We start from the raw sequence: 23,883 nt of genomic DNA, 5'->3' as shown, positions 1-23,883 counted from the left end.
CCTTTCATCTAGGATAGTCTGGAAAATAGTGACTGGGCCCCAAGTCCACCAGTGAGTTTGATGGGATTTGAACTTGGGTCTCCAGGTCCCAGTCCATGCATCCCCAAACTTCGGCCCTCCAGATGTTTTGGACTACAATTCCCATCATCCCTGACCACTGGTCCTGTTAGCTAGGGATCATGGGAGTTGTAGGCCAAAACATCTGGAGGGCCGCAGTTTGGGGATGCTTGTCCTAGTCCAAGATTCCAACCACTACACCACAACTGACCCTCCACTGCATGCTCCAGCATGCTAAGGTGGCCTGGCAGATGAAGTATTTCCCTAAAAATAGAAAATATGAAAATATGAAACACACTGCCTTAAGAAATGGGCACTTTGGTCATTCCGTCTCTTAGCTTTCCCATTTCCCAGTCATAAAAACAAAATAAAATCCCTGCTAGAGCAGGCCAATGGACTCATCTAGTCCAGCACCCATTCGCACAGTTGCCAGCCAGATGCCTGCAAGCAGAACCTGAGCATTATGGTACTCTTCCCATCTGAGTGAAAGTTGTCTTCATTCCTCATCTTAGGCCTCCATCCTTGCCAAACTGACAACCTTTCTTTCACTCAGAGAAGCTGGACTGCAAGCCATCCAGCTCCCTCAGCAACTGAGCATCCCATATGATTGTGGTAGCTCCACCAAACATAAGAACACAAGAAAACCCTGCTGTATCAGGCCAGTGGCCTGTTGAGCCCAGCATCCTGTTCTCACAGTAGCCAACCAGAAGCCTGTGAGAAACCCACAAAGCAGGGCCCAAGCACAAAAGGACTCTCCACTCCCATGACTTCCTGCAAGCTGGCATTCAGAAGCCTCTGAGCAGGGAGGCTGAGCACAAACCAATCAGTGTCACAGGATACCATACAGAAAGATTATAGGATATACATGCCACTTATTTCCCTTGCAAGAAAAACTGAAAGCAAAACTCTCCCCATATCTCAGTTACATTTGACAGGCCCACTGGGGTCAGGAGGTAGGTGCACAAATTGGTTTGGGGACGGAATCTGGTCTGCAGATCCCAACCATTCATTTACATTTTTAGCACAGATATATTCTTAGTGCCAAGGTTACAACGAAAGTGGCGAGATTAAGTACAGGGTTCCTTGGCTGAGTGCAGGAGACACAATTACGGAAGCAGCTGTAATGATCTCAGAAGCATAGCTAAGCAAAGCCATCCCTACCCCACTTGAATGTAAACTCAGCCCTCCTTGCATTGTCAGGTTTATACCAATTAGAGCTGGCAGTTCTGAGTGTCAGATGCAAGAGAACTCGCACTCCCCGCTTCACCCACTGTGCATCACACCGTTCCAGAGACATGAAGTGTGTGTGTGTGTGGTGGGGGGAGTAGCTGTGTGGGTGACATTTGCGAAAAGCTGGAATTCACCTGCCTACACAGCGTTGCAGGGAGGCGCCGAGAAAAACAGGAACGAGAGAGAAATCAAAAGAATGGGAAGTAAATGAGGTGGGAGAAATAAAAGCAGCATAAGATCAAACCCAGGGGGGAAATTGCACCGCTTTTAAAAAGAAAGAAAGAAAGAAAGAAAGAAAGAAAGAAAGAAAGAAAGAAAGAAAGAAAGAAAGAAAGAAAGAAAGAAAGAAAGAAAGGTGAAGCCGGCAATGAACAATATCAAGCTTCCTTATACAGAGCCAGACCATTGGCCAATCTTAGTTTCATTAAGAATTGATATGTTGGAGGTTAACATTGGCCAGGGGCGTCTTAGCCATAGAGGCTAGTGGTGTGGGGAACCACAGCGCCATGTTCTGGAGGGCGCCAGGGAAGAGGTGGAGATTGGACGCAGCACCTCCCGGCATCAGCTCTCTGCCCTCGTCCGCCTCCGCCATGCTGCGCTGCACCCGAAGCCTCCTCCCTGCTGGAGGAGCCGCCCTCCAGCCCCGGCAGCTGGGCCACCCTTGCCCGCCTCCACCATGCCACACGGCGTGGTGCCCAGAGCCTTTGTCACGCTGGAGCAGCTGCCCTCCAGCTGCTGCCCACCTGAAGGGAAACGGGGTGAGGGTGGGGGTGGGCGCCAGAGGGATCTGTGCACTACAGCGCCAGATAAGCTTAAGATGGCTCTGACTTCGGGAAGTAATAAGGACACTCAGAGCATCGTATGATAACATCCATATGTGAATTAGACCAATGGCAATTTGCAGTGGCCAAGTGCCCAGAAAATCCTGTCTTCTTAACACCAGATCAGCACTGTATGGAAGTCAGTTTCAGGAAAAAGCAAAAGACATATTTCACACAGAATTGTATTAAAGGTATATGATATCTGCGGAAAGAGGTTTTTCATGTTGTTGTTGTTGTTGTTGTTGTTGTTGCTGTTGCTTTGTCCCTCTTATGATTACTCACCTTGATGCATTTTATAGAACAGAGGTAACACTCTAAAATACTCAATATTCCCCGTCCCCCCAAAAAACGTAAAAATGACGCAGTTTATCACCTCAAACTGAAATGGACCCAAGTAGTGCAAATTGGGTAAAAAAATGGGAAACAGCCAGGAAGTAAATGCAATTGGAGTGATAAGCTGCTGGCTTTCAGATTTTAATTGTATGGCATTTTGCATTTGTTTTATACTATTGTATATTTTATTGTTGCAGTTTGTGTGACAAGCATTAAATAAATAAATAAATAAATAAATAAATAAATAAATAAATAAATAAATAGGTAGCAATCTAAGACAGGGCTAGTTCATCAGGTTCTCCTTCCCCGGTGCTTAGTTTTCTATGGAGGGAATTTTATTGCATGAGAGGTACATTCATTCATACAAATCAGAGACCCACAGCACCACCACCTTCTCCATGCAGTCTGAAGGTCTGCTTTGCATGCAGAAGGTCCCAGGTTCAATCCCTGACATCTCTAGGTAGGGCTGGGACCATCTCCTACCTGAAACCCTGAAAAGCTGCTGCCAGTCAGTGTAGACAATACTGAGCTAGATAGACCAATGGCCTGGCTCAGTTTCTAAGGCAGCTTCCTACGGGCAAACACCCGCAGTGCCGGATTTAGAGTGGTGTGGGCAGTTCTGCCACACAAGGTGCCACAGAGGCGAACAAAATTGAGAAGATCCATAATTGAGAAGATCCATTTGAGGATGCCATATTATGGCCTTGCACAGAATCACATTCCAAAAGATTACCGAGGTAAACCCTGATACAGGTTTGCCACCCCAGTGAGAACTAGGACCAAGCATCTGCTATGAGATCTGGAAACCCAAGATCGAGTTTTCATTTAGTCACCGGGTGGATCTGCATCAGTGGTGCACTTTGGGATTCAACATTTCAGCGGCGTCCCGTGGGCTGCCAAATTTTGGCACCTCCAAGGCTCTCACCTTCCTCTGTTGGTTGATGCTATGGTGCCCCCTCCTTGCTCAGTGCCCAGGGCAACCTATTGAAACAACAAAGCTGTTTGTGCTTCATGGCTTGGATCAGGTACCTTCCTAACGGGATCCAATCCTTCTTCAGTTCATAAACCAGGGTGAGTACGGTGCAAGGAAGAAGCAGAGCCGCAGCGGCCAGCGAAACCCTAACTCTGAATGTTATGGGTTTGGTATAATTAAAAAATATCACAACCCTAAATGCTGCAGTAATTTAGCTCCATCACATAATTAATTGAGTTAGCATTTATTTAGGCACCATAATACAGTTTTATCTGCTGGCTGAAGAAATGAAGGGAATTGAGCCAAAATGCATGCTACCATTAGGCTCTCGTAACGGGCATAGGAATTAACACTTTTGGGAAGCTAAAGGAGCCAGAAACGAAGCAGAGCTGTAGTGGGAGATAGGTGCCTGCAGGTTCCCATTCCAGGTATGGACTATGTCGTACAGTGGTACCTCGGGTTACAGACACTTCAGGTTACAGACTCCGCTAACCCAGAAATAGTACCTCGGGTTAAGAACTTTGCTTCAGGATGAGAACAGAAATCGTGCGGCGGCGGCACGGCGGCGGCGGGAGGCTCATTAGCTAAAGTGGTACCTCAGGTTAAGAACAGTTTCAGGTTAAGAACGGACCTCCAGAATGAATCAGTTCTTAACCAGAGGTACCACTGTACATTATTTCAGTGGTGGCTCTCCAGATGTTGCTGGACTGCAACTTCCATCAGCCACAGCTGGCATTGCCAATTGTCGTCAGCAGCAAAAGCAGTTCTAGTTCAACATCTGGAGGGCCACAATTTAAAGTAAAAAAAAAGTACCTAGGTGTTTGTTTGTTTGTTTTTAGTGGCAAATCATCATTTATACCCACCCTCCTGTTCTGTTCTGTTTACAATTACTCAAAGCAGCTTACAAAACAAATAAAAACACCCAGACACAAAAGGCTATATCGAGAACAATGAAGTCACATTACTCAATGTGCTGGCCTTAATCCTTGAAGGCTTGAACAACCAGGATACCTCAGACCCGGCTGTTAATATTCTTAGAAACTCCTCTGTGGGTGCCTCTAAAACAGGGGTGGGCTGACCACCAGTTTGGAGAGCCTGATCTGGGTACCCAAGCAATTTTTTTACCCCACCAGTTTTGGCAGCAATGGCAGAAAGAGGCGGGGAGAGTATCAATACACCACGGGGTGGGTAAAGCACAAGCACCCTTGATGGAGATGCAAAGACCATGACTTCACACAGCATTCTAAATGTTGTCAATTTGTTGTTATGGCATGCAATTGGCGGTGCTATTTTCAATTTTTTTCCTAATGATCCCTAGCAAATTTTCAGAGCTTCCCAAAATTCAGTTCCCCAAAGTTTGGGAAATGCAGTCCTGGGAAGTGCAGCTTGCCCAAATGCCCCCCCCCCACTTGCCAATTTTCTACCATTCTCTGAGCATCATTCCATGGAAACCATTTCCAGTTTCTAGTTCTTGGAAAGAGAAGGAGCCCAACTTTACGCTAATTGCAGGGGCTGGTGAAAAAGAGGGAGAGCTTCATCTTTATTGCTCTGTTTGGCTGATGGCAAAATGAACACAGCCAAGAGACCCTCCTAGGCAGAGAGAGAACATTTATGAAATGTTCAAAATGTATAATAGAATAATGAGGACTCAAGTGTTTGGGTTATGTAAAAAGGTGCTGTAGGCGTACAAGCTTCGACTGAGGTGCACTAATTAAATCATGGATATTAGCATATCTCCCTTGAAGTGATAACTGAACCCTTCTGGGTTGTATTTTTTTTAACAGCCCTGAATTCCAATCCAGGGGCAGAGGCACTGGGAATATGCAGAGTTAATGAGAAAGCAAGACACTGGGCTCTTGCATGTTGGTGTCAAGCAGCCCAGGTCATGAAGCGCAAAGAAGAATCCAGCTTTAGGGGTATACTGCAGCGACACACACACACACACACACACACACACACACACACACACACACACCTGAAATGGTGGGTTTTTGGTTTTTTGTTTCAAAAAAGAAGCCACCTTCACCATTGGGGAGGACCATAGTTCAGTGGAAGATCATCTGCTTTATATGCAGAAGGTCCAAGTTTCACTACAGAGGATCCTAATCTAAAATCCTGGAGGGATTAACACACCAGGAGGGTCTTCCTCCTCCCATAGCCCCAGCCTCGATTCAAACAGGAATCAGGCATGGCTCTTGTCTCCCAGCTGCCCAGCCTGCAGCCTTGCTTATACCTTCTAATTCACACACACACACAACACTGCCCTTTTGTCTTTCTAACTACCAGGTAGTTGATGGAGAGGGCACCCACACATTTGCCTCTGGTGCTGAGCCACTTCCTTTATCACCTTCAGGACCCTTACTTAGGGCAGGAAGCTAGAAGAGTTGAATCCATGCTGGATCCAGAAATTAGAAGGGGGCGGCTTAGGCATAAAGCCTACCCTAAAGGTAAAGGTAAAGGGACCCCTGACCATTAGGTCCAGTCATGACCGACTCTGGGGTTGCACGCTCATCTCGAATTATAGGCCGAGGGAGCAGACGTATAGCTTCCCGGTCATGTGGTCAGCATGACAAAGCCGCTTCTGGCAAACCAGAGCAGCACATGGAAACGCCGTTTACCTTCCCGCTGTTATCTACTTGCATTTTGACGTGCTTTCGAACTGCTAGGGTGGCAGGAGCTGGGACCAAGCAACAGGAGCTCACCCCGTCACAGGGATTTGAACCGCCAACCTTCTGATCAGCAAGCCCTAGGCTCAGTGGTTTAACCCACAGCACCACCTGGAAAGCCTACCCTACCTCACACCAAATTCATAACTATATGCATTAACAAAACCCCGTAAAAACCCAGTCATGATGTAACTGTACCTAAGAGAGAATAAAGATTCTCCTTTATTTGGCAAACACATTTGGGGAAGGGCCATAGCTTTGTGGTACACTACAGCATCTGTCTTGCAAGGTCCCAGGTTCAATCCCCAGCATTTCCAGCTCAGGCTAGAAATGTCTCCTGCCTGAAACCCGGAGAGATGCTGCTGGTTAGTGTAGACCAGGCACCCCCAAACTTCGGCCCTCCAGATGTTTTGGACTACAATTCCCATCTTCCCCGACCACTGGTCCTCTTAGCTAGGGATCATGGGAGTTGTAGGCCAAAACATCTGGTGGGCCGCAGTTTGGGGATGCCTGAGTTAGATGAACTCATAGCCTGACTCAGTTATAAAGCGGTTTCCTACATTCACCATATGGGGGAAGGGCCACAGCTCTTTGCAAAGAGCATCGGCTTTGGATGCAAAAGGCCCCAGGTTCAATCCTCAGCATCCCCAGCTAGGACTAAGAATATCTCTGGAGAGCTGTTGCCAGCCAGTATGGACCAATGGTCTGACTCTGTAGAGGGCAATTTTCTATGTCCCTACTAGGTCCATGGATATTTTTCACCGATATTTTGTTCAAAACTTGAAATGCCAAGTTCACCTTGAAAATTTTACTTTAGAAGAGAACTCTCGCCCCCACCGCCCCTGCCAGTGAACCAGCTGGTCAGGTAATGACTCATCCCCTCTCAGGTGAGAAGGACAACTCATTTATTGGGATAAAATATTTATCTACTGTTTTTCAGCCCTGTACCAAACCTGCAAAATGACTCGAAGATAATAAAACAAAATCAATGGAAAATCGATTTTCTTTTTTAAAAGAAGAAGAAAGAACTAAAAGCAGCGGGAGTGTGGGGAGGGGAGGAGACTCTGAAGTCCAGGCAACAAACAAAAATAAGCCTTTTGAGATTGGACCAAAGGTCTATTTTAGTCTAGGCTTATTTAAAACTATAAAGCATGGGTCACTGACCTTTTCGGACCAGTGGACACAGTTGGAATTTTGCTGTGGGCTCCATTCCAAAATGGCTGTCATGAAGGTGTCGCATTACACAAAATGGCATGTGGGAGAGGGCAAACCACTGCAGACAGGAAGTGAGCAGGAAATGCAAGCACTCTCTCACGCACTGTGGATTGCTAAAGTTTATTTACGGAGACCTTCCACTAGTGCCAGAGGAGGTCCTGAGAAGCACACACATGGCCTCCAACATTTATCCGATGAAACAGGGATGCCCTGTTCCATTATTATTATTATCTAACTGGCTTACCCCAGCCTCTCTGGACAGCTTTCAACATACAGTAGTATGTTGAACACAATCGGTTTATGAACACAATTGGTTCCGGAAGTCTGTTCATAAGGTTGGGGGTGCAGTTTTCAAAGCATAAAAGCCAGTTACACAAATATTAAAATATAAACATCCAGAATTAGGTAAAGGTAAAGGGACCCCTGACCATTAGGTCCAGTCGTGACCGACTCTGGGGTTGCGCGCTCATCTTGCATTATTGGCCGAGGGAGCCGACGTATAGCTTCCAGGTCATGTGGCCAGCATGACAAAGCCGCTTCTGGCAAACCAGAGCAGCACATGGAAATGCCGTTTACCTTCCCGCTGTAGCGGTTCCTATTTATCTACTTGCATTTTATCTACGTGCTTTCGAACTGCTAGGTTGGCAGGAGCTGGGACCAAGCAACGGGAGCTCACCCCGTCACAGGGATTCGAACCGCCGACCTTCTGATCAGCAAGCCCTAGGCTCAGTGGTTTAACCACAGCGCCACCTGGGTCCCTTAAATTACGAGAACGATGGCCCGTACAGGGATCGAACCCGCGACCTTGGCGTTATCAGCACCAGTTGCACAAATATTATCAGCACCAGTTACACGAATATTAAAATATAAACATCCAGAATTAAAATACACCAAAAAATAGCACTTTAAAACAGGCTCCCTCAACCTCGGCCCTCCAGATGTTTTGAGACTACAATTCCCATCATCCCTGACCACTGTTCCTGTTAGCTAGGGATCGTGGGAGTTGTAGGCCAAAACATCTGGAGGCCCGCAGGTTGGGGGTGCCTGGCTGAGAAGCTTATTTTGGCATCAAGTGATACATCAGTTATTTATATGCTGCTGATGACGATAATGGTACACTCCTTCTTAGACACCTATTTTGGCATTAAGTGGTACATACAACAACAAACAACAACAACGCTGGACTCCAACTCCCAGCAGACCCAGCCAACATGGCCAAAGGTCAAAGAAGATGGGAATTGTAGTCCAAAACATCTGGTGGGCACTACATTAGCTACCCCTGGGAAAGATCTGTGAGAAAGGCTATGGTGTTTCTAGAAGCCTGGGGTTCACTTTTCCTGCCCTTTTCGAGATCTGCCTGATGCTTTCAACCTCTTGATGCGAAAAGGAGAAGCAAAAATTGCTGGTGTATTTTAAGCATGAGTCTCAATGCAGGACTAGATTGGAGCATTAAATAATAAGAGAAACTGGAGATGCATCAGCTTCAGCATTTAAAACCACAAAGGAAAACTATGATGGAGCTAAAAATAGAACTGCAGCACATCTGGTGCATGAAGGCACATTTGCTACCCTTCCACCTCCCGCTGCCCCCAAAAAGAAAAGAATAAATGCTGAACTTCTAGCAGATATACACCATGCATTTAAAACTCACGAATCCCCCTGCAAAGGAATCCTGGGAACTGTAGTTCATTAAGGGGGCTCAGAACTGTAGCTCTGTGAGGGGAAACTACAGTGCCCAGGATTATCTGGGGGAAGTCATGTGCTTTAATGTGCATCGATTGTGCTTTATATTATATGGTGTGGATCTGCCCTTCAAAACGAATGATTATCCAAATCTCTCTTCCGAGTTCCGTACAGCTTTCTAAAGATTTTGTTCAAGGGGCTATAACTGACTCAAGAATTAGAAGTTGGAGAGAGAGAGAGAGAGAGAGAGAGAGAGAGAGAGAGAGAGAGAGAGAGAGTGTTACCGCTCTCTCTGTGGCTCTTTAAGAAAACATATCTGCACCCGGAAACTTCCCATGCCATGAACTAGGAAAGAGGACTGCAGGCTGGAAGCAGAAGTGGATGAGGCCACAATGTAAACAGATCAGCCTCTACACACAATTGCAAGAATAATTATCAGAGGTCAAGTATAGCTACGGTAGGCAAAACTACTCATGATGGGAGTATGAGGTAGGGCTGTGCCCTGATCAGAGGATGTGACCCAGGAAGAAGTCTAAGGTTGGCCCCCAGGCCATTGGTGGTACGTCCCATTCTGCTGCTTGGGGTAAGAAGAGAAGTGCCGCCCTGGCCTTCTGTTGGGTCTGCTGCTGCCAGCACCATACCTGCCACTCCCACCATCTGCACTGCCACCGCACCCTACACCACATGATCTGCTGCATCTACTGCTTGCAGAGAAACATCACTGCCATCAGCGCCAATTTGGGGCAAGATCACACCAATTTGGGATGCGATCTCACCCGAAATGGACACGATCTCATCCAAAATTGGCGCTGGCTTCTCCACCACTGGCGGAGGTGGCAAGGCAAATCACGGGGAGCTGCCTCGGGGGTCTTCTGTCACCTGAGGCAGTAACCTCACCCTACCCAATGGCTGGGCCAGCCCTGCCTGAGGTCATCTATCCCTGGGGTAGACCAACAGTGGACTGGATGGACCAATTCTCTAAACTCAGTACAGTGGTACCTCCGTTTGCAAACTTAATTCATTCCAGAAGTCCGTTCTTACACCGAAAGCATTCTTAAACCAAGACGTCCTTTCCCCAATGAGGCTTCTCGTCGCCAGTGCTCTTCCACCATTCGGATTCTGTTCATCTTCTAGGGCAAAGTTCGGTATCCGGAACACCTACTTCCGGTTTTGCAGAGTGTGTTGCCCAAAGCGTTCATTAACTGGACTGTTCTTAAATTATAATAATTATAATAATTATAATTATTTGTACCCCACCCATCTGGCTGAGTCTCCTCAGCCACTCTGGGTGGCTCCCAGTTGAGTGTTAAAACAATACAGCATTAAATATTAAAAACTTCCCTAAACAGGGCTGCCTTCTTTTAAAAATAGGACAGCTGCTTATTTCCTTGACATCTGATGGAAGGGCATTCCACAGGGTGCAACTACTGAGAAGGCCCTCTGTCTGGTTAGAGTTAGACCAAGGTACCACTGTATAAGGTAGCTTCCCGTGGATCTCTTTCCTGCCCAGACCAAGGCAGTTTAAAATGGAAGGCACCAGTGGCACTTCGCAGGAATCAATGACTCCAAGAGCACCTCACACTCTGCTCTACCTCACATGGAACTGTAGAGTTGGAAGTTGCAAGCATCATCGAGTCCAACCCCCTGCATTGCAATGCAGGAATCCGAAGGACAATCTAGTCCAGAATCCTGTTCTCACAGTGGTCAAACAGATACCTGTGAGAAGCCCAAGAGCAGGACCTGAGAGCAGTGCTCTTGCCACTTGCGATTCCCAGCAACTGACATTCAGAGGCCTCCCACTGTGGAGACAGAATATAGCCATTGATGGCCTTAGCTTCCACAGGAGGAGGTCTCACCAGACGGCACTTTGCTAAGGACTCCCCCCTCAAAGCTGCAGCCTGGCCTTCTCTTCCCGGCTTTTTAGGTTCCGTGGCAGAATCTATTCATTTTCTTCCCATGCCAGGTACAGAGTCGATATATTGAAGAAAACAAAACATCTTGACGCACACATCTGAAGTAAAGGGCAAGAGGCACACGCGCGCGCACACACACACGCACACACGCAAAGCTATTGCCAAAATGGAACTCTAGAATAAAAAACACTCTCCCTCAACCTGTGTTAAGCACTTGGGGTTGCAATTATGCCAAAAATTGAGGTCATTGATGGAAGGGCTGGGTATTTACATAGAGCCAGTGCCTGTGCAGCTGTGCAGAGCTGCCTGGGGGCATGCAAGATTGCCGTCAAACCATCATGGCAAAGGTCACGAGAAACACTTGAGCGGAGCTTTAAGTGGGAGCCCAGGAGCTGGGCTGTATAAAACCATCCTCTCCTTCTCTGCTCTGAAGGGGAAGAAAAACACCAGCAAGAATGAAAAGGAAGGATTGAAAGCAGCCAAGGACAAAAGCTGGAGGGTTTCTTCACTGCTTTCAACAGCAAAGAATGAATATATGAATGAACATACAAAGCTGTTTGATATGGAGGCCTGATCCACATGTGCAGCAGGAGCAGGTGGTAACATGGACTGTGCCATTTCATATTTCAAGTGGGGGGGGGGAATCAAATCTCTGAATGCTCATCCGTGTAAATAAAGGGCTGTGCAATCAGAAAATTAGTCCAATAGGAAGTCGGATGGGATTAGGAATGAACAAATCTGTTTTAAGAATACCAGCAACTGGTATTCAGAAGCATTGCTGCCTCTAGTTATGGAGGCAGGGCTCAGCCAAAAATGTTGATTCCCCCCCCCTCAGTTTCTCATTTTTCCAATCTTAAATTCGGTTCTCCAGATTTCTGTATCAGCTCAATATATACATCTTCTTCCACTTCTCTGTAACTGAGGGTGTACAGAGAATGGGACAGTACTGAATATGTGGTAGACGTTTTGGATAGAAGTATTCAACAAAATAAGTCTCATACAAAACACTTCATGGTTCATCCCAGTTTGCTTTATTGCCTGTTTTCCACCGACAGCAAAAGGAGTCACATTCAAAAGAACTAATCAGATTTCTACTTGTGGCAGCCCCACTGCTGGTGGAACAACACTGGCAAAATTTAGCAAACTTGCAACTTTCCTTATGGAGACAAAAGTTATGGACTGTGGCACTAAAGGAGAAAGTTACAAAATATATGAAAGTTCTAAACTCAAGACACAAACAATATTATGGAAATGTTGTTTCCTTTAATTACTTTCCCATCCGCCAAACCAAAATCAAAGTGCTGGTTTTGACCTATAAAACCTTAAACGGCTCAGGATTGCAATACCTCAAGGACCGTATCTCCCCATATAAACCAACCTGGGTTCTCCATTTATCATCTGAGGCCCTTCTTTGTGTGCCTCCTCCACGAGAAGTCTGGAGGGTGGCAACACAAGAATGGGCCTTTTCTGCGATGGCTCCCTGTTTGTGGAATGCTCTCCCCAGGAAGACACATCTAGTGCCTTCAGTACATATCTTTAGGCACCAAGCAAAAACAGCCCTATCCTCCCATGCCTCTGGCTAACTAAACTATCTTTTTAAACTGAGGTGGAGGTCCACTGTTTGCTAATCTGCCTCAGGCAGCAGAATGCCTTGGCCCAGTCTTGTACATGTACCATTCATACACCCCATACGATGCCTATAAAATGTGGTGAATATCAGGGCTTTACCCAAAACATTCACGTGAGATTATATTTTGGTGCATTAAACAGCAGAGCTGGAAAGGGGGACACAAAGCATTATGCAGTCCCTTGCTTACCTTTATCACTGTCTGGGCCGCAGCTGTTTTCACACTGTTTCTCTCCCTTTTTGATATAGTTTATTTTCTTATTTACCACCTACGTACATGGATCTTCAGTTGTGCTAACATTCACTGCTGTCAGATTTATATGAGGCAGTTTATCCTTTATTTACAAGGCAAGTCTTTTAATTTAGACTGCATTTAGCTGAATGCCCAAGGGTATCTCTCAGCCTTTTAGAAAGAGGGGAGGAGGCTGGGATTTTGCTTCCCAAAGCTCCTAAACAAGCCAAAAATTTGTCAATGAGAACATCTCTTCCTTTATAGCAAGGGGGAAGGAAGCTGTGATCCTCTAGAACAGGCATCCCCAAACTTTGGCCCTCCAGATGTTTTGGACTACAATTCCCATCATCCCTGACCACTGGTCCTGTTAGCTAGGGATCATGGGAGTTGTAGGCCAAAACATCTGGAGGGCCACAGTTTGGGGATGCCTGCTCTAGAAGTTGCTGGACTTCAACTCCCATCAGCCTGAGCTAGCTACCATGGTCAGCAACGATGGAAGTTGTAGTGCAACAGCAGATGGAAACTTTATTGAAATATGATTTAAGTTCCTGGAATATGTCATAAAGAAGAAAATAGCATACATTCCATCCTCCTACAACATTGTGGACACATGCAGAATCATTTTTATTACCTGCCTTTCACCAGAAGGTGACAGGGTATGTCACAGCAATGTAAAAACCCAGCAGCCGAACTCCATCTTTGTCACTAGTTGCTGGAACTCAAGTAATTGCAGTTTGAAATTACTTTTGGGGAATGTCTGGCTGGTCAGGGGATCTGCTAAAGCCTTACTTCCCCAGCATCCTGCTCCCACAGTGCCCACTCAGATGCCTCTGGGAAGCAGGCTGTGGTGCCCAATAGCTCTCTCCTGCTATAGTTACTGGTATTCAGTGACACACAACCTCAGAGAACAGAGGTACCAAATAGCCATTACGGCTGATTGCCATGGATAGACGCTTCAACTTCCTCACTTTAAAAGCACAATCAGAAGAGGAAACACAGGCAGCTGCTCTTCCAAGCATAGATCCTCCCCACCTGACTTTTAGAAGACATCTGAAGGCAACTCTGTATCGGGAAAATTTTAATGTCTAATGTTTTACAAAAAAAAATGTTTATGTGTTCTAAGCCGCCCAGGGTGGCTGGGGATACCCACCCAGATGGGTGGGATATAAATAATAAAATTGTTGTTATGGTTGTTGTTGCTACTCCACAAGTCTCCATTAATGCCACAATTCCATAACAAGCTCAAAGTCGTTGTTGTTCAAAGACCCATGCTCCACAATTGGACCATCCACTATTACCCATTTTGAAAAGCTTCTTTGCCACAAGATTTTTAACCTTCATAATTACCATACAGCTAGAGTTGCCAATAGAGGACAGGACTTCTGTGCCTTTAATTGCCCTGCTCTCTTTTGAGTCTGGAAACCTTAAAGAGAAACCAGCAGACCCTTTGCTTGGAAATTAAACAAAGGGTCTGCTGGTTTCTCTTTAAGGTTTCCAGACTCAAAAGAGAGCAGGGCAATTAAAGGCACAGAAGTCCTGTCCTCTATTGAGTCTGGCAACCCTACATACAGCCATGTTGAGATTCAAGATGTGTGAATATTACACACACACACACTTCAGCCATTTCAGCTTAGTCTGATTCAGCTCCAGTTTAGACGGAGCCCAAAGTTATCTACAGTATTGTCATTTATTTGCACATTTATAAACTGCTTCACAGTCCAAAGCAACAAAAGCAGTCTGAAATAAGATAAGCTAAAATGCAAAAGATATCGAGTCAATAAACTAAAAACAGTGACACCATTAAACAGTTGATATTCCATAAAATGACTGGGTCATACTTCAGGGAAAACCTTCTTAAGCAAAAACATATTCAGCCACTACCTGAATATCAAGATGCCATCAATAATCTAATTACAGCAGGGAACCCATTCCAGAGGGCTGGAGCTACAACTCTAAAAGCCTGGATTCTAGGACAAACTAAGCACACATCATTACCCTATCTGAAGATTGCAGCTGGGATATATGGTGTGAGGTCCCTTAGGTCAGTGGTCCTCAACCTTGGGCCTCCAGATGTTTTTGGCCTACAACTCCCATGATCCCTAGCTAGCAGGACCAGTGGTCAGGGATGATTGGAATTGTAGTCTCAAAACATCTGGAGGCCCAAGGTTGAGGACCACTGCCTTAGGTAACCTGTTCCTGAGCTGCTTAAGGTTTAAATGGAGCATATCAGTAGCCAGTTGTCAGTAGCTCCCTCAGCAGAGGTGTTTTATGGTGTTGAGGTGATGCTCAAGTCAACAACCCAACTGTGGCATTCTGCGCCAGCTGCAGCTACCAGGTCAACCCCAAGGGAAGTCCCAGATGGAGCACATTGCAGCAATCTAATCTCAATGTTACCAAAGCCTAGCCCTCAGTTACCAACCTATGTGGGGGGCACAGCAGAGGAAATGACAGCCATTTTTACTTATTTATTTAGGTTACTTCTATACCTTTGAACAGAACACAAGATGGTTTACAACAGAAACAGGTAGATAAGGATACATAAAATCCATTAAAAAACACACACTCCATTAGAAATGCACAACAGCAAATCAGTGAAGGACAATTATTAAAGCAATCAGGTCGCTCTTCCTCCAAATTAACCGCTGCTGAAAAATATGTGCTGTGTGCAGGATTCCTGCATTACAGGGGATTGGAATAGATGACTCTTGGGGCTCCTTCCCAACTCTACAATTCTATGGTTCTATGTGGAGGGTTTTTTGGTGGAGGGCAAAGCTCAGCTGAACAGAAACACCACTGCATGCTATGAATTCAGGGGCAAAATGGAAAGTGATGCCTTCTCACATCCCTACTCTAAGCCTAGCCTGGTACCTTCTGCATGTAAAGATACAGGTGAAACTCGGAAAATTAGAATATTGTCGAAAAGAGGGTTTATTTCAGTAACACAATTTAAAAGGTGAAACCAATATATGAGATAGATAGCAAGATCTGTCAAGCCTATATTTGTTGCAATTTTAATTATTTGTCGTTAGGCGGGTCAATTATAAATGGAATGCAGTTAATGAAATGTAATAGTGATAAGTTGCATTACTGAAATAAATGCACTTTTCCACGATATTCTAATTTCCCCGAGTTTCACCCGTATACAGTAAAGCAATTTATTCATTCCTTTATTTGTTATATAGACACTTATAAACCACTCTTCACCTGAAGAGCAGAGGACATTAATGTGTATTAAAACCACATTATATTACCCATAAAACTACAGTACATCAAGCCACAATTTAAAAAAGCAGCAAAAAGCAGATAAAACACACTAGGTCATTATTTACACTGTACTTGACCTCAAGGGACTGTATGCATAAGAAAAGGTTTGAATTCATGGAGGAGAGGGCTACTAGCCATGACGGGTTGGGCTGTGTCTCTCCTGCTGGAGGCAGAACTGCTTCTGAACACCCAGGGTGCTGAGAACCACAGGAGAGAGAGCTCTTGTCATAGCTGCCAAGTTTTCCCTTTTCTCGCGAGGAAGCCTATTCAGCATAATGGAAAATCCCTTTAAAAAAAGGATAACTTGGCAGCTATGGCTCTTGTGCTCAAATCCCGGGTGGCAATCTGGTTAGCCACCGTGAGAGCAGGATGCTGGACTAGGTGGGCCATTGGCCAGATTCTGCAGGCTCTTCTTAAGCTGCAAGATTTAGCACAACCTAGCCCTTACATCACCTTGCCTACAAAGGTCCGTATAGTTAAAGCTATGGTTTTCCCAGTAGTGATGTATGGAAGTGAGAGCTGGACCATAAAGAAGGCTGATCGCCAAAGAATTGATGCTTTTGAATTATGGTGCTGGAGGAGACTCTTGAGAGTCCCATGGACTGGAAGAAGATCAAACCTATCCATTCTGAAGGAAATCAGCCCTGAGTGCTCCCTGGAAGGACAGATCCTGAAGCTGAGGCTCCAATACTTTGGCCACCTGATGAGAAGAGAAGACTCCCTGGAAAAGACCCTGATGTTGGGAAAGATGGAGGGCACTAGGAGAAGGGGACGACAGAGGACGAGATGGTTGGACAGTGTTCTCGAAGCTACGAACATGAGTTTGACCAAACTGCGGGAGGCAGTGGAAGACAGGAGTGCCTGGCGTGCTATGGTCCATGGGGTCACGAAGAGTCGGACACGACTAAACGACTAAACATCACATCAACATCAAGCCCTTTGAGAAACTGAAAATAACTTAAGATACCAGAATTAGAACTTTGAAATGTATAAACGGGGCCATCCTGCTAAATCACACTCTTCTTCATCAACAGAGCATACAGATGAAATCAAGGACGGATAACGTTGCAGGAGATAGGGTAGGGACCTCAGGAGTTGCCTGCACAAGACATTTACATCAATGGAGCTTGAAATCTTTAGGGACAGGCCCGGAGGCCTCGGCTGAGTTAAGCGAGAGCACTCACGTGTAAAAATAACCAAGTCTCCAGGCGTCATCAGACAAGAGCAGAAGAAAAGATGCACTGCCTACCACCCTCACATGAAGTGACAACATGGCACAGCGGGGAAAGATTCGGAGAACCAATTCCTTGACATTTAAAATTACTATTTCTTGGAAGAGGAATTGCTTTGAGAGAGAGAGAGAGAGAGAGTAAAGTTAGGCTGTTTATTTTGAAAGCACTGGGTTCTATCTCCCTTTCTTGAGGGATTATCCAAGCTAGATTCTCACTCCCTGTGATTTTTGTACACCTATGGGGCAGGTGGAATCTCTTCACATTAAAAGGAACAAACCCTCAGAGAACTAGGGCTTGAACATTTCAAAAATAATATACAGAAATAACAATAGGGCACATCAATACTACAAGTTTAACTATCTGTTGGAAGCCGCCCAGAGTGGCTGGGGAAACCCAGCCAGATGGGCGGGGTATAATTAATAAATAAATTAATGTTATTATTATTATATCTGAACCAAGGGCACAGGCTCCTGGGGTCTGAGACACCATGGCCCCCAATCTTTATTTTGAAGCGGAAAATCCCCCTCAATGTTCAGAGGGGCCCCCAGGCAACGTCAGGACATTGTGCGGAGGACATGAGGATGTGATACAGCGCTCCACGCGGGCCCCCTCCACCCTCCTGGTCTGAACAGTTCTTGAGGAAGCATGGGGAAACTACAGTTCCCAGGGTGCCTTATGGGTGATGACCATTAGGGTGCAGGCACCAAATTCCAGCTTAACGTTATGCAAGCCTCAGATGTCTTCATACATGAGTCTCACAGCCACACTGCATTTGTGATCCACAGCTTCTGAATTCACAGGTGTGCAGTGAAAACCACATGAGAACCATTCAACCCACAAGGGACAGAAGTCAGGTGGAAGTTTTCTAGAACGTTATATTACGTGGAAGATCTGGTCCTGGTCTAAGTTTTCAGCTGCATTTGCAAACACACTCGTAACTCTTTTCTTGCTCTGAAGAATTTATGACCTTCCTTACAAGAACATGCTCCGATGAGCAGCCTCAACCTTCCGTGTACATGGGCCAAATTGATCCACCTCAAGGCGGCAAAGGGGCTTGTAAGACAAGCATGTCACTGAAGCCCAAATTAGAAGTGGCACATAGGTTACTGAAAGAAGAGCTGGTGAGGTATAGTGGCAGGGCCGGCTCACCCATGAGGCAAGGTTAGGGGACTGCCTTGGGCAGCAGGAACCACAGGGGCAGCAAATCTATCTTCCAAGGAATGTGTCACCCCCTGCTGCTCCCATGGTGGCAGCTATAGCAGTGGCACACTCCTTGGAGGCCTTTATCTGCTGCCTCCTTGGCAATGCCCACGCATGCTGCCTCTGGAGCTGCCTCTTGGTGAGTAGGAGGCGCTGCTGGTGTCCCCCCAGTATTGTTCCCAATGTGGATCTTCACTCACCCCTTCTTCCCTGGTGGGTTTGCTTCAGGCACCAAAATGCATACCTGTCAAGTTGCTGTCAGAGAAATAAGGGACCGGGCCGGAAATAGCAGACCGGAAGTAGCGCTGCCGCCATTTTGGAACTGGGCAGAGCAGCATCAAAAGTCGCTTCTGACCATGCTCTGCCCAGTTCCAAAATGGCCGCCGCGCCAGAATAAACCGGGGGGAAACAAAAAAATTCATTTTTCCAGCTAGGAACAGCTGAAAAACGGGGATTTCCCGAGGAAAACGGGAGACTTGGCAGCTATGACCAAAATGTCTTTGGAGAGCCCTGTGTAGCGGTTAAAGTGACTGATTAGGATCATAGAGACCCCAGTTGGCCATGAAGCTCCCTGGGTAACCTCTGAGCAAACATAATGTTTCATCCTAGCCTTACCTCACAAGTGTATTGTGAGGATAAAATGAAGGAGGGAAGATAATCATCTGCGTCACCATGAGCTCCTTTCAGAAAGGGTATGTGGGGGTGGGAGAAATTAGCTTAAGAAACATGCTACTACCCAGTTGCAAGCTTGAAAATTTATTTCTTGCAAAATGCTCGCAAATACGCAGAAGTGTGCATGAGAAGGCACTAATGCAGGAGGCAAGATCACCAAGAAACTGGGGTCGGGTTCTGCAAGAGGAGAAATGACATGCAACTGGCATGAATCATCTTGGTGTGCAAAGCTATGGCACACTCAGTAGGTAGGGCCAGGGCCTAGAAGCCTTGAAAGATCATGGGAGTCCTGCCTGCCGTGCATATGCAACAGTAGTGGCTTCCTCAAATGCCCCTTGCTTTTGCAGTCATTTGAAAGGGCGGCAGGGGGAAGAGAGGGTTTCCTGCCTGGCTTTTGGAGACTGCAGAAAGGGTTAAGGAAGATGAAGGACCAGAGAAAGGAAATGGGTGATCCTCCAGCATAGGTGCCAACTTCCAGACTGAAAAATCCAGGATGGGCAACTGCGTGGAACAGGAAGTCACGCTGCGGCCATTTTGGAACTGGGCAGAGCAGCACCGGAAGTCGCTTCTACGCATGCTATGCCCATTTCCAAAATGGCCGCCGTGCCAGAAATCGCTTCTGTGCATGTCCAGAGACTCCAGACATACACAGAAGGAGCCTCCCCGGGCCGGTAAGAATCCGGGGAATTTACGGGTTTTTTTTAAAAAAAATCCAGGCTGCCAGCAGGAAACAGCTGGAAAAATGGGGGTTTCCTGGGGAATACGGGAGACTTGGCAGCTATGTCCTCCAGATGTTGTTGGATTACAACACCATCTTCTTCAACATTTGGCCATGTTGGTTGGGAAGTCAGAGTCCAATGACATCATAGAATCAAAGAACTGTCAAGTTGGAAGGGATCCCAAGGGTCATCTAGTTCAACCCCCTGCAATGCAGGAGGAATCTCAGCTAAAGCATATGGAGTCCCCATCAGCTTTCCTATCCATAGACTATAGACCATCCTTCAAGGGGTGAGGTCCCCACTCCCCAAAACGGGCATATCACGCTTCACAGTGAGTTCTTGCATCCCTAGAAATCTGCATGTACAACTTTTCAAGGGGTATTCATTTCCATCTCTTGGTTAGTCACAATTAAAACAGAAAACCCAGGGGAGTAACAAGATGCATCCAAGAATTTTTTTTTTTTTTTAGAAGACACACGCTTCCAGGCAGGGAATACAAATTTGATACCAGCACTGCAAGACCCTTGCCTATCTCTTCCAGAATGATTTGCTTTTAATTTCCAGTGACTAATCATTTGTTTACCTTTAATATTCAGCAGCAGATGTGTAGGTTTCATAGGTTTCATATTAATAGCTCTTATGAAATGAGAATGATCAATGTTTCCGTGTCAGCACACAAATTAGAGGGCCTACTTTAAGGCAGGGTTAGCCAAGGGTGGTATCTGCAAGCTATGATTGGACTCCAACTCCCATCAGCCTCAGCTAGCAGAGCCAATAGTTTGGGGTGCTGGGAGTTGTAGTCCAATGAAGCTGGAGGGCACCATGTTGCCTCTACCTGACCTAAAACACCTTCCAGCCATTCAGAACGCTGATGAAGTCTTTACATTGGGAGTTAAATTGAGAGGGGGAAATAATTAAATAAGGGGAAACCTTTGGGTTCAGAAATGGGCTACCGAAATGATCAAGGAGATGGAGTGGTTCCCCTATGAGGAATGGTTGCAGCACTTGAGGTCTTTTTGGTTAGAGGTAAGAGTTGACTTGATGGAAGTTCATAAAATTGGGCATAGGGTAGAGAAAGTGGATAGAGAAAACTTATTCCTCCCTCTCTCATAACATTGCAGACATCCAATGAAGCTCAATGATGGAAGATTCAGGACGGAAACACAAAAAGCACTTCACACAAAGCAGTGATGGCCAACAACTTAGGTGGCTTTTTTTAAAAAAAGGATTGGGCAAATTCATGGTGGACAAGGCTATCAGTGTCTACTAGCCATGATGGCAATGTTTTGCCTATGGTTGGCGGCAATATGCTTCTGAGTACCAGTTCCTGGAAACTGCTTGAGCGGAGAGTTGCTCTTGAACAGGCATAGGCAACCTTGGCTCTCCAGATGTTTTGGAACTACAATTCCCATGATCCCTGACCACTGGCCCAGGTAGCTAGGTTGTCCTGCCTGAGGGTTTCAGAAAGCCATCTGGGTGGCCACTGTGAGAACAGGATGCTAGACCAGATGGCCCATTGGGCTGATCTAGCAGGCTCTTCCTATATTCTTTTGCTCTTATGTAAATATAAGATAAGATGTTAAGATTTCCTATGCTACTTGAGAGTCAGGGTTTTGTGGTGGGTCAGAATACTAGAAGCAATGGTACAGTTAGGTAACTTTTAGGGCTGTTCCAACTGTTTCAGTCCAGAAAAATTCTGGATATTTCAGAGGAGAGAATGGCCCCTCTAGGAAGAAAGGAATCGGGAGCAAGACACTCTGGCAGGGGAGGAATTAGCTGCTTGAGGTTTTTGTGGCTCCATTTTTCTACTTTTCAGAAGGAGGGGGGGGGCAAATGGTAAAACCCACTCCAATCAGTTATGAAGCATGACACCCAGCAAATGCTTTCAAAGTAAGGGATAATGATGTAGCATAATCTCCAGGAAGATCATGTGGTTGTCCCAATACAATAAACAGCAGAAATCTTATTGAAATTTAGATAAGATGTTAAGAAGTTAACAGACTTCAGAGTGTGTTAGAGTAGGACTAGGAAGCAGTAGGGCAGCTTAGATAATTTTAGACTCTGGACTTAAATGGTCTTGTTGCTGGTGGGGGAGGCGGTGGAGCTCTTTTGATGTCAATGTACATTACTCCACAATGTGATAAGCCAGGGCTTCAGCACGGGGAAGCCCTCCTGCTCAATCTTCTGAATGGGGCCCTAACTAAAGAATCTAGGAATACGCCTTGTATTGAAGCAGACCACTGGCCCATCGAGCTCAATATTTCATACACTGCTGGTAGTAGCTCTCCAGCATTTCAGAAAGGGGTTTCCCCTAACCTAGGATGCTGGGGGATGAACCCGGGACCTTCTGCATGCTAGGTATAGAGTGTATGTATAGAAACAAAGGAAGCTGCTTTACACCGAGTCAGACCATTGGCCCACCTAGTTCAGAACTGTCTACACTGACTGGCAGGGGCTCTCTGGGGTTTCAGGCAGGGGTCCCTCCAACCTAGACATGCCAGAGATTGAACTTGGGGCCTCCTGCATAGAAAGCAGATGCTCTTCCACTCAGCCACAGCACTTCCCAAAGTCCTGGCCTCACGGCACCACCGCCAGAAAGTTTGGGATTCAAGTCCCTACGGCAGCTCACTGCGTGATGTTGGGCCAGTCACAATCTCTCAGCCTAACCTACCTGACAAGTCTTGTGTTGTTCTGCAGTTAAACTGAGTAGGGGTTTAAATCACATCAGCTAGCTTGAGCTCCTTAGAGGAAAGGCAAGATACAGGTCTAACTAAACAAAAGTTTGGGTTGCATATATTTGAAAAGGGTTGGGGAAAGGAGATGAAGTTTTGCAAACCAGTCTCAAGCCACACATTCACCAAGCAGCCTTAATCAACCCTTGTCTGTTCTCCTATTAACATTCAAGGGATAACACAAGTGCTCTACCTTACTGGGTTGCTGTAAAGGTTTCAGAGGTATTGCTACAAATATTCAGAGGTAGTGCTCTATCTGTGCTAAAATGTCATTCTATATATGTGCTCAAGTGTCTCCCTCAACCTGAAGAGTTTTCTTTGACTATTGTCTCCACCCCCCCCAACCCAGCCCCCCCCCCCCGGCACTATTCACAGTTATTAGTATTATTTCTGTTTCAAGCTTTGGTATGCGATATTTTGTCACTACACCACTTGTAAGTATTAAAACATAGCCTGCCCATGTGAAGTACCAATTCACCTTTATTCAGCCATCTCGTTAATGTATTTGTAGCTGTAATGAACTCTACTATTGACAGCTCTGAATTCTTTCCAGTGCGGAACCCACTCCCCATCACTGATGTATTTTAAATGTATGACAGGTGTTGTTTTTTTAAAGGAACAGGTAAACAATGACTCCCCAACCAACTATATGAATGAGGGAAGGGAGGGGATTCTGCCCCATTGTGGGAAAGTAGAAGTTCTGCTCCATTATGAATAAGTGAAAGTTCTGTTACAGGTGAGTGCTAAGAGAAGCAAAGCAGAGATCTACCTTGTCCAAACACTGCCTAAAATGCATCTTTCTTTCTTTTTGTTAACAGCATGGTCTCATCCCTTATAGAAAACTCAGGAGGGCAGAATTGCTTCCAGTATCCCCAGTCTGACCTTATCTAGGAGAGAGTGTTCCACCTCCAGAAAGACATCTACATGTAAAGTTCAAACTGTCAAAATTATTCCCTATTATACTATTTCCTCTCCATCTTTTGCATACTTTTTTTTGGGGGGGCAGGGATCCTGCGTGAACTTATTCTACTGATTTGATTGTAATTTTTTTTATAACCCCAAAATGCAATGTTGCACTCTGTGGCTTCTCTGGTCTAATTACAAGCAACAGCGATTAATCAGGACAGACAAGTAGGTCCATTCCTGCTACTTCAGGGGTTTTTAAGGCACACAAGCACCGATGTCAAACTCAGTGCACAGAAATAGCTGTGCACTGATGAAGCAACCTTCAGCTTCTTAATCAAGTATGCAGCCACATCAAAGATAAAACGATACACACCCTATATAGAGTCCTAGATCTCTGTACTAAGGACC

At 45.8% G+C, this 23,883-nt stretch overlaps 1 protein-coding gene across 6 annotated transcripts in view; it reads right to left on the bottom strand.

Moving 5' to 3' along the window:
- The window catches only part of DLG2 (discs large MAGUK scaffold protein 2), an 835,907-nt gene that overhangs the window by 462,983 nt on the left and 349,041 nt on the right, over positions 1-23,883 (bottom strand). The gene's annotated exons all lie outside the window — the stretch shown is intronic.

The sequence above is a fragment of the Zootoca vivipara genome, chromosome 4 (genome assembly GCF_965207765.1).
Source record: "Zootoca vivipara chromosome 4, rZooViv2.hap1.1, whole genome shotgun sequence".
Taxonomy (NCBI): Eukaryota; Metazoa; Chordata; class Lepidosauria; order Squamata; family Lacertidae; genus Zootoca; species Zootoca vivipara.
Note: the sequence above shows the minus strand (reverse complement) of the source record. Positions and strands in the feature narration are given on the sequence as shown.